Here is a 10,372-nt window from a genome sequence, read left to right on the forward strand (position 1 = left end):
ATTTACATTTGAGATTTTTATTTTCTCACCTTAAGATAGATGTTTAAAAAGGGTGAAAGTCTGTGCATAAGTATTTTCACATAAATATCGTAATCTATTATATATGCCCTTAAGTAAAGATAAATTAAAGTTGTGCTATGTTAAAGGAAAATATTGAGCATGTTTCAGTTTCAAATGTACAAAGAATCTGTAATAACTTTGAACATGTAAGAACTGATGAATGCTTTGAGTTTTAAGAGTTAGCAGTTATCTTTTGAGCAAGATAACTTATTTAATAATATTTACTATCCAATGACTCAAACTGTGCCTCAGGAGAAAATAAGTCAGTGAGAGATATGCCCCTACTCTGATACAACAGCCATGGAGAAGAGCAACTGCAGGATCAGGTGGTGTGTTAGACCATTCTATACTGTCTTGTAAGAGCTGATTAATAAATTTTCAGGAATTTTGTGAGCAAGTTCAATGCAGCCATTATTAAAAATTAAATGATATAGTCTTACAATTAAATTATATTAAAAATAAAGGTGCCACTGCCTAATTATTTTATTATACATTAGTATTATCTATGGTCTTACAGTTATTTCTATTGTATCTCTATGATAAAAATATCACGCATTGCTCTGCTGCTGCAAACCTTCTCCCAACTCTGCATTCAGCAACATCATATCAGTAGCCTGAAATTGACCATGGTGGGAGTATTTGCACCAAACAAATTGGCAAACTCTGCATCTCAAAGCTTGATTCTTATTTTGTTAATTAGACAAGGTTTGCAAACAATAGCCAGTGGGCCAAATTCAGACAATTGAGTGTTGTAAAATTTTATTGGAAAATAGCCATGCCCATTTGTTCATGTGTTGTCTATATCTGCTGATTTTCAATAACAGAGTTGAGCTATGATGAGAGCAACCATCTGGCCCACAAATCCTAAAATATTTACTATCTGGTCCTTTACAGAAAATGTTTGCCAACCACTGATCTAGACTTAAGAAACTGATGGAAAAAGTATTAATAGTACAAGTTAAACATAAAAGGGCATCATGTGTATAGGCAGTACATTGTGACTAGCATAAAAACTTGTAAAAATATTCAAAACTATTACCTGATTCAGCAAAAAGTTTGCTAACGTAATTGACAAATGAGTGAAATTCCCATATACATAGTACTGAGAATTGTCACCTCGGTGAATGTAATTTGTTTGAGGCTGAGAAATAGTTTTACAGCAGGCTATATATCAGATTTAATGACAATGAATGTATTAGGAAAAGAATTAGCAAACCGGGATGCAACTTTGTCAAATCATGATTGAACTGCAATAATATGTTGCCTATGGATACAAGAGTTTGGCAAAAATCGATGAAAAAATTCTGTGAGATCAATTGGCTATTGTACATTTTATTTATAAATTATGTGCTACATATTTTTAATATCAGTAAAATTAATAGTAGACTTTTGCATATATGTGTATATATATAACATATATTAATATATATATACACACATACACATATACATTTATAATTATTTTCATAGAACCAATTGTTAAACACTTAGGAGTACACCACCAATCAGGTTCCAACAAGTGTGCAGCTGCTGTTTGTCCCATTGATGTTAGGGGACCCAACTTTTTGCTAATGATCTTCCCTGTAGACCCAACAAAGCAATGAAAATTGAGCAGTAGGCAGTAGTAAATTGAACAGTAGTAAAATTGGACAGGGTTGTAGACAAGCCCTGGTCCCCAAGGAGTCGTAAGCATCATCTTGTTCACAACTACAGCCAGCTGAAGGAGCGCCTGCTGTGATTAACCTCCATTGAGACCAGAGGTGAGGAAAGTTGGGTGTCAGGTGGTTGCTACCTGTGATGATTGGGAGATGAAAAATGCTATTATCAAAAATTCCAGAAGCTCAGTAACTCAGAGTTTTATTTCTTGCTCACGTCACAGTCTGATGTGGTTTGAGGATTGAAGGTAGAGGCACTGCTCAAGCAGAGGCTCAAACTCCTTTCATTGAGTTGCTCCATGAACTCCAGGGGCTTCGGAGTCTTCATGGGGTATCTTGTATCTGGCTGGCCCACAAGGAGAATATGTATGGTGGTTTCAGTGGGTAGTTTCAGTGGGCTAGGTCCAGAAGGGGCACATGACACTTTCAGTCCACGTCTCATTAGCCAGAATTCAGTTGGCAGAGGAGACTGTGAAAGGTGGCCTTTCCACATACCCAGGAAGAAAATGAAATGAGAATTTGTGAACATATAGTCTTATCTCTGCCACTATCCCCTCTTTTTATTCTTTGCCTAGAAAGTCCCAATGTCCACAGGACATTTCCCCTTTTAAAGTACATGCCGATGAGGATACTTGAGTTTGTTGAACTACATAGTAAGCTTGAAATGATGAATAAGCTAGTCGATAGCTATCCATTGAAGCCGTGCAGGCTTTTAGATGGTCCCAGGTTTTCCACTGCAAGCACGTTGCTTGGGAGACTGTGGGAGGCATAAGATATGAGGTTAAAAGGATTTTCTGGTTTTGACAATTGCTTTTCAACTTTAATTTTACAACATAATTACTCAAAGTACTTGACCAATTAATGCATATATTTTTAGGTCAGAGCCTTACTTTATGTTATTGCAATTTTTAAATTTTTTTCAAATCTTTGTGTGTATGTGAGGGAGAGTGGGGATAAAAAGAAGTATTATGAGAAATATATAAAGGAGATGTCCAAGAATAGACACCCTGAAGACCATAACTGCATTATTACAATTGCAAATTGCAAAGACAAACATTCAACAATGTGAACTGAGGAGAATGTGCTTGCATGTGTGCATGATGTGTCTGTGAGTGTGTTTGTGGGGGTGTAAGTGACTTTCAGAACCCTATTTCTGGAGCATGATTCTAAGGACAGCACAGTAGGCATGTGCTCCTGGAACAGTGTCAAGCACACAGGCAGCCTTCCCCTTCCCAACCTGGGTGCCAATGGTGACATATATGTGAGGGAGGTGCTTCCACATGCCTCTTCCCATCTGCTCCCTAGGCTTTGAACAGAATGGAAATGCTGAGAAGCATGGCCAAGCCAGAGCCACTGCTGTCAGTTGGCCCAAGGACACCTGCCCTCATGGTGTTTGGCACAACCCAAGTCACCTACACTTCGATGAGAGCAGCAGTCTAGGCCTGTCCACTACAGGAGGTGCACATGCACTAAAGGCTGTTTTTCCTAAGTTTCTCTCCTTAGTAAAGCAAAGAGGCCATGAAAAGATAGAGGCAGATTAGAATCAAGAAACCGGGGTGGAAGGAATATCTAGCATGCCATGGGTCCCCTTGCTTAGTCCCCTGTTGCGTAGCCATGGAAAGGCTCCCACCTGTGGAGTGCTTGCCCATGTTCCTCCTCTCGGTCGCTCCTGGTGTAATTCTCCCATCTGTCACACGGAGTATTCTGGGAGAGGTCTTCCTATTCCTGTAACCTGCAGAGGAATGACAGATGAATGTGGGGGAAGGGAAAACACATGGCCCACCTCCCTGAGTGGGCTTGTGTGACTTTAAGTTAAGCAGAGCTCATTGCACATGAGCTTTCAAAAAGAATATACTCCCAATGTCAAGGGTCGTATCTTCCCTACTGTGTTTCTGTTACCCATCTATCTTTTTTCCTTATTTTTTGGTAAAAGGAGAGAGTCCTGTTCTGAAAGAAAGAAAGAAAGAAAGAAAGAAAGAAAGAAAGAAAGAAAGAAAGAAAGAAAGAAAGAAAGAAAGAAAGAAAGGAAAGAAGGGAGGGAGGGAGGGAGGGAGGGAAAGAAAGGGAGGAAGGAAAGAAAAAATTTGGACATATGGGTGGGGGAGAATTTGACAACAAAAGAACAGCACAAGGGAATTTTGGGGTTAAGAGAACTGTTCTGTATCCTGACTTTGGTGATGGTCATATGACTCTATACCTTTATCAGAATTCATAGAACTCGATGCCAAAAAGTGACACCTGTTGTTTCTAAAGTATAAAGTAAATTTATAAAGGTTTTCAGACCTGTCACTAACCCCTACAGCTCCCTTTATGAAAAGAATAATGATGTCAATTAAAGGGACCAGAAAATGTGTATTTAAATTGACTGACTTGTCCTGTTCCATCCAATATGGTAGCCCCAGTCACATATATGTGGTCAGAGCACTTGAAATGGATAATCAAATTGAGACATGCTGTAAGTGTAAAACACAAACCAGATCTCAAAGACTTCATACAAAAAAAAACCAAAAAAAGAATGTAAAATAACTGTTAATAATTTATATATATTGATTACACGTTGAGGTGGTAATATTTGGGATATATAATGAAATAAAATATACTATTAAAATTAATTTCATTAGTTTGTTTTAACTTTTTAAAACAGGACTACTAGGGAATTTAAAATTACATTTGTAGCTTACATATTTCTGTTGGACAGTGCTGGCTGAAACTGTATACAGGTATAGGTAGGTGTATCATTAAATTAGCAATTCATTTGGAAACTCTCTTGCTAGCTGCCCCTAATTTTATACTCATTACCCAGAGCTTTGTTCTTAGCGACCAGCTATTTTTTCTCTAGGTTCCATTTCTTATTGGAACTGAGACTGAAGCATAATCTTTGATCAAATGACTCCTAAATTGATATTTCCCATCCAGCATCTATCTAGATCAGTGCCTCTCCAACCAGATCTAAGTCACCCCCCAGGGGACAACATTTGGCAATGTCTGGATGCATACATTTTTAGTTGTCATAAGTTGGGGAATAAGGACACTATTGGCATCTAGTGCGTAGGGGTCAGAGATAGTGCTAAACATCCTGCAATGCACAGGAAAGCCCCCACAACAAAGAACTATCCAGCCCAAAATGTTAATACTGCTGAGGTTAAGAAACCCTGATAAACATTTGATAAAAGTATATATGGATCCTGCATTCACCATATTTACAAAGGTAAACCATTGGTTTGAGCAGAATAAATAGGTCATTAATAATGTCATAATAGGATGTCATAAGAAGAGATGGTGATAAGTAAAAGTGTGGGTTATTTCTCAACTATATTCTTTGTTTCCGAAAGCTAACATGATATTTCTACTTGGATATCAACAAGCTAACACTTAACTCATCAAATTTCCCTTAAACAAGCCGTTTTCTGAGTATTTAATTACTATTTTAACCCCTTTGGTTAGAAAATTGGGAGGTCCCTTTGACTATCTCCTCTAGCTAATCCATCTCGAGTTTTTTTAAAATTTCTCTAATTCAGCCACAATAAATAATTTTGCTTACTTTTCTTCTTTTCCAACTGTGAGTAAACAATTTTAGGGGCATATCAGTGCATTAAAAAGTATAAATATGTAATGTGGTCCCAATGTGTAATCTAGTGGAGGAGGTATGTGATCTCTTGAAATGCCAAAAAAGATGACTATCCCACAGGTAGAGCCTAAGTGGCAAATAAATAATAGAGATAAATGTTATCGAAATTCTGAGGAAAGTAAAATAAATATAAAAATATATCTATTCTAGACTTCTGATTCCTCTATTACTGAAATAGTTTCCTCTACCTCCTGCTTTAAACCCCTATGATTTTTAGTTTAATTTTCCTGAAACACTTCTTTTATTGTGATAGCTCTCCTGCTCCAAAGTCTATAATGACTTCTTCTTCCTTAAGGTATTAATACTCAGCTCCTCTCCCCACCTTTAAAGGCATCCTACAATTTGACCCAACTCTACCTTCATTTCTCACGATCCTCCAATGTGCTCATACCTCACTATCCAGCCAGGTGAACCTAGTCACAAGCCCCCACCTGATGCTTTTTGGAGCTGTCCTCCTCCATTCCTTTGCTGATATCAGCCCAAGTCATGTTTTCAGGTCCACCTCAATCTCCTTCTTGAAGCTTTCCTTACCGCTCTAGGGTCCCCTCTTTCCCTTCGTTGAATTCCTTTGTACTCAGACACCATTCAACATTAAACATTCTTATCCTCTGGAAGTTGCATTCATAATCAACACTATCCAACACTAAATGTTCTTATTCTCTGGGAAAAAAGAAGCCATGTTGAAGTGTCTTTTCAACACCTGACTTCACCTAAAACAGACCCTAGAAGATATTCAAAGCCTAGGTCCTGCTCAAAGACAGAATTGTTGATGTTGTACCTTTGGAGAAATCTTCCTATATGATTCTTCTGTGAAGTAAAAAGTACATAACTGATTCCTTCACACAAGTAGATCAAATACCCCTTCCATGTAAGTGTTGCATTTCAAAGCAATTAACCTGAAGACTGCACACATATTCTAGTTTTCAGACTTTTCTCGTGCCCCCTTTTAAGAATTTCTTTGAGAGACTGTAGCATATTCTTTTAATATATTTGAAGGTTGTAAATCTTCATTCTATGAAGTTGAACTTGGTTTTTTAAACTGGCATTTAGAGCCATGTCAGAGGATTAAGAAGAGTGAAGCTGGGTAGTATCATAAATGGTTTAAACAAGAGGAGTGAGTGGAATCCAGAGACTCGCTTTTCCTATTGATTTTAAATTATATAGTTTTAAATAAATGCTGGAATTCTGACTCCCAGTGGGAAGACCACTGTCCTGCACTGCAGACCTCACAGACATGACTGGCAAAGCCAAGATTTCTGTGGGAATCTCTGTCCAACCTGTTGGCTGCTTTGTGCTACTCTTCACCTCATGCCAAATTTCCTTCAGTGATAAAGCACACCCTTAGGCAGGAAAAATGTGATTTACAACACCAGTGAAAGCCCAGCTAATTCCAGGGCAGCTACTATCGACTGAATGGGTGGGAGCTGACTGCTAATGCAGCCCTGTTCAAGTATTTATGGACAGGTTTTAGGATGCAGTGACTGCTCAGTGAAGCTGAAAGGCGGTAAAAGATGGTAATGAGACTTCGGTGAAGAATGCTGCAAAACAGGAGCTACCTTTGCTGGGGAAAATGAGAGCGAATCTCTCTCTCTCTCTCTCTCTCTCTCTCTCTCTCTCTCTCTCTCTCTCTCTCCCCCCCTTCCCTCCCTCCCTGCGTGTGTGTGTGTGTGTGTGTGTGCATGCATGTTCGTGTGTTGGAGGGTTAAGCAGAAAGACTCACAGATATGGGCCAGATAAACTGAACACTATTCCAGGCACCAACATTTAGACTTTTATCACTACATATATTCAGCACCCATTTGTCAAACTCCCATCAGAGTTGGCTGCTTTGGTGTACAATAATAAATTACATTTTAGGTCTTACCTGCCATCCCATTCGTTTTTGAGCATTGCCCGATCTTAGGATCTGGTGCATAGGTCTCAAGCAGAGGGGAATAGGTGCTTTATTATGTAGATGGTTCTTATCACAAATTATTTTTTAATCCTCACAGCAACTGTCTGAGGTAAATACAATTGTCCTCTTTTGCACAAATGGGGGATGTAATCTTGGAGTCTTTAAGGATCTTGATCAAGGTGAGGCATATAGGAAGTTTTTGAGTGGAATGAAATGGCCAGGCCACGCCCCCAAGTTCTAGAAGGTTCTAAATCCAAATGTGTGAGTCTTCCTGAAAAATCTGCTAGTGTACTGTTAGCAGAGTTATGTATTTCTGCTGAGTCATCTTCAGAACGATGACCTGCCTTGATGGACTGCCAAGGTTTAGAACTTCTTTGAACTTGGGGCTCCTTTCATCCTGTTGAACATTATCAGTCTGTGTCTAGCGGTCCTTCCTTGTTTCCTAAGCTCTCAGTGAGAGCAATGCAGTCCCATTTTGACAGTCTGTAGCTTTTTTCTGTTTAGTCATGCTACTAAGCACCTTGTTGTGTGAGAGGCAACGTATAAGCTATTTGCTGAGTGCATGGAAATAAGGCTTATTTTTCTCTACAATTTATAAAGCATTTTCACATGTAACATCTAATTTTATTTTGATGTGTCTTGGCAAAAGAATTCTCTGAGGCCAAATATTTCCACAGCAGTGGTTAATCAAGGTTACTTATTTTAAATCATTGTTTATCTTTGCACTAAAAGGCATGAAAGAGAAATGTCTTTAAAAACTTACTGACGGGGCAAGCTGGATTTACTAATCTGAGTCTCTGACAGTGAAGCCTGAGAATCTGCATTGTTTTAAAGAGCTGTCCTGTGAATCTTTTATATAATTGTTTTTACTATTGCCCAGCCAGAGTCTTAAGATGGAGACCGCTGAACGGAACAATGCCTTAAAGTCCATCTGGTGCTCTTTTCCATGTATCTGCAGGACTCAGCTCATTGGGGTGCAGGTGAATATTCTGCCAGGTCCCCTGAAAGGGTTAACTAAAATAAAAGAATTGATTTTTAGGCTACTTAGTGTGCAACTGTCTTTCTGAAGCTGCTGTGATCTCTGATTAGTTCACTTATAGCCTGAGAGCTGACACTGACATGGATTTGGGGTTATTTTTAATTAGAATTTTTTTTCCATTCATTATCCAAAATTAACACAACTAGATTCTTCAGAAAATGGAAGTGTTTAGATTTTGAAGGAAAAAGTGAAATGCTTAGTCACTGGGACATTGATACCCACTCCGTGTTTGCATTAGATTTGATTCATCAGTGATACAAAATGAAAGCCATTTAGCTCCTTAACGCCAGGGGAGTTAATGCAGCTGAATTTGGTTACCAAGCTAACTAAGCCAACAGGTGAAGTAGTGTAGGGGGAAAATTCTCAAATAGGGCATTCTATTAGGTAAAGAGATATTTTGACTGCTGAGAGACATAAATAGCCTTGACCCATTTGGCTAACTACAACAACAACAAAATGGCTGTTGCCTAGGAAGGAGCCTTGAGACTGATATGCATTGTCTAAGTCTAACTTTAATATTCAAAGGAAAGAAAAAGACATGCATACCAATCGGCTTTATCTTTACCGTAAATCTACACCAGGGATTTTCAGCCTCTGCCCCTCCTGACATTTGGGACTGGAATATTCTTTGCTGTGAGGGGCTGTTTTGTGCATTGCAGTGTTTAGCAGCATCCCTGGCCCCCACCCATGAAATGCCAGCAGCACTCCCTCCCAGTTGGGAGCCCCAAAATTGTCTCCAGAAGTTGCCAAATACCTCCTGGGGAGCAAATCATTCCCAGTTGAGAACCACTGATTTCCATGCGCTAATCTCTTTCATTTTAACTTCTGCAATAACATAAAAGAACGAATTTTCATTGAAGAAATTCCTTAAAATGGGCTTAAAATAACTACAAATAAATTTATTTAACTATTTGAAAAACACTCAAAAACTATTTTAAGGTCAAAGATGTAGAAGGAGGGTGAAGCTTTCCAGTTTTGTAACTAATGAAGCAAATTTCATTATGTGGGTGATGCAGGTTTAGATCAGTGGTAAGAGAAGATTCATACTGTTGAGATGGAAAGCAAGATTAGTTTAAGCATCCTAGAGTTCCTGCCTCTAAAGCAATAGGACAAGCTTTTGACATGCAAAATAGACTTTGATATAATAAAAAAAAAAAATGGAAAGGGCAGCTGGAAGAACATGCACTCTCCCCATTTTAAATGTGTTCTCTTGTATTTCAAATGTATACATTTCAAAAAGTATTTTGGGTCATCCTGAACTTAACCCCTGAGTATATCAGTGTTTCTGTGCCAGGAGTTATCTCCCTGCTCATTCCCACTCCACTCTCAAAATCAGTGGAACCTACTGAGTTCACTCCATGCTACTTCTTACTTCCTCTCAGTTAAGTAGCCTGTAAACCGAGATGTCCTTGTCCCAAAGCCTCAGGCAGTGGCTAAAGAAATACACTTCAGGGATAGTTAAGAAGTTTAGGTATGGATTCCAGGATGAGGGGCAGAAAAGGAGGCACTCAGGAATGGAATTGTGCAAGTACTAAACCAACCTACTAGTAAAACCTCTTGAGGAACATTCATCAAAATGTTTTTTTTTCTTATTATGCAGGTAATGAATGCCCATTTTAATGTTAAAAAACATTAAAAGAACATCTAATTATTTTGCTTTTCTGTATAGTATGACCATCTGTGTGGTATAAATTCTTTAGGTTTGCTTATGTTTATGTAAATAGAATCAATTGTGTGTGTGTGTGTGTGTGTGTGTGTGTGTGTGTCCATATATATATATTACAACTTGGTGTTTTCAACCATTAAGGTTTAAGATTCATCTAAGTTGATGCTTGTAACTCTAATTTGTTTTCCCTGCCATTTAATATTCTACTGTAAGAATCACATTTATTTATTTATTCTATTGTTGATTTTGGTTGTTTCCAGTGTTACCCATTACCTAGATAAGACATCTATGGCCGTTTTAGGTGTCCCTTGATGCAGGTGTTCAAGAGTTTTTCTTACTGCTAGTGTGAGGGTGAAAATTCCAGACTTTAAGGGATGTACATCTCCAAATGTCTAGGTAATGCCAAATTGTTTCCTAGAGTGTTTGTACC

General features: G+C 38.4%; 1 long non-coding RNA gene across 1 annotated transcript in view; it reads right to left on the reverse strand.

Annotated features, from left to right (window-relative positions):
* Positions 1-3,351: 3,351 nt before the first annotated feature.
* Positions 3,352-10,372, reverse strand: part of LOC109372554 (uncharacterized) — a 35,917-nt gene continuing 28,896 nt past the window's right edge. The window contains exon 3 of the long non-coding RNA XR_002122065.1: positions 3,352-3,447. This is a non-coding gene — a long non-coding RNA (uncharacterized LOC109372554). The remainder of the gene's footprint in view (positions 3,448-10,372) is intronic.

The sequence above is a fragment of the Hipposideros armiger genome, unplaced genomic scaffold (assembly GCF_001890085.2).
Source record: "Hipposideros armiger isolate ML-2016 unplaced genomic scaffold, ASM189008v1 scaffold_643, whole genome shotgun sequence".
NCBI classification, from domain to species: Eukaryota; Metazoa; Chordata; class Mammalia; order Chiroptera; family Hipposideridae; genus Hipposideros; species Hipposideros armiger.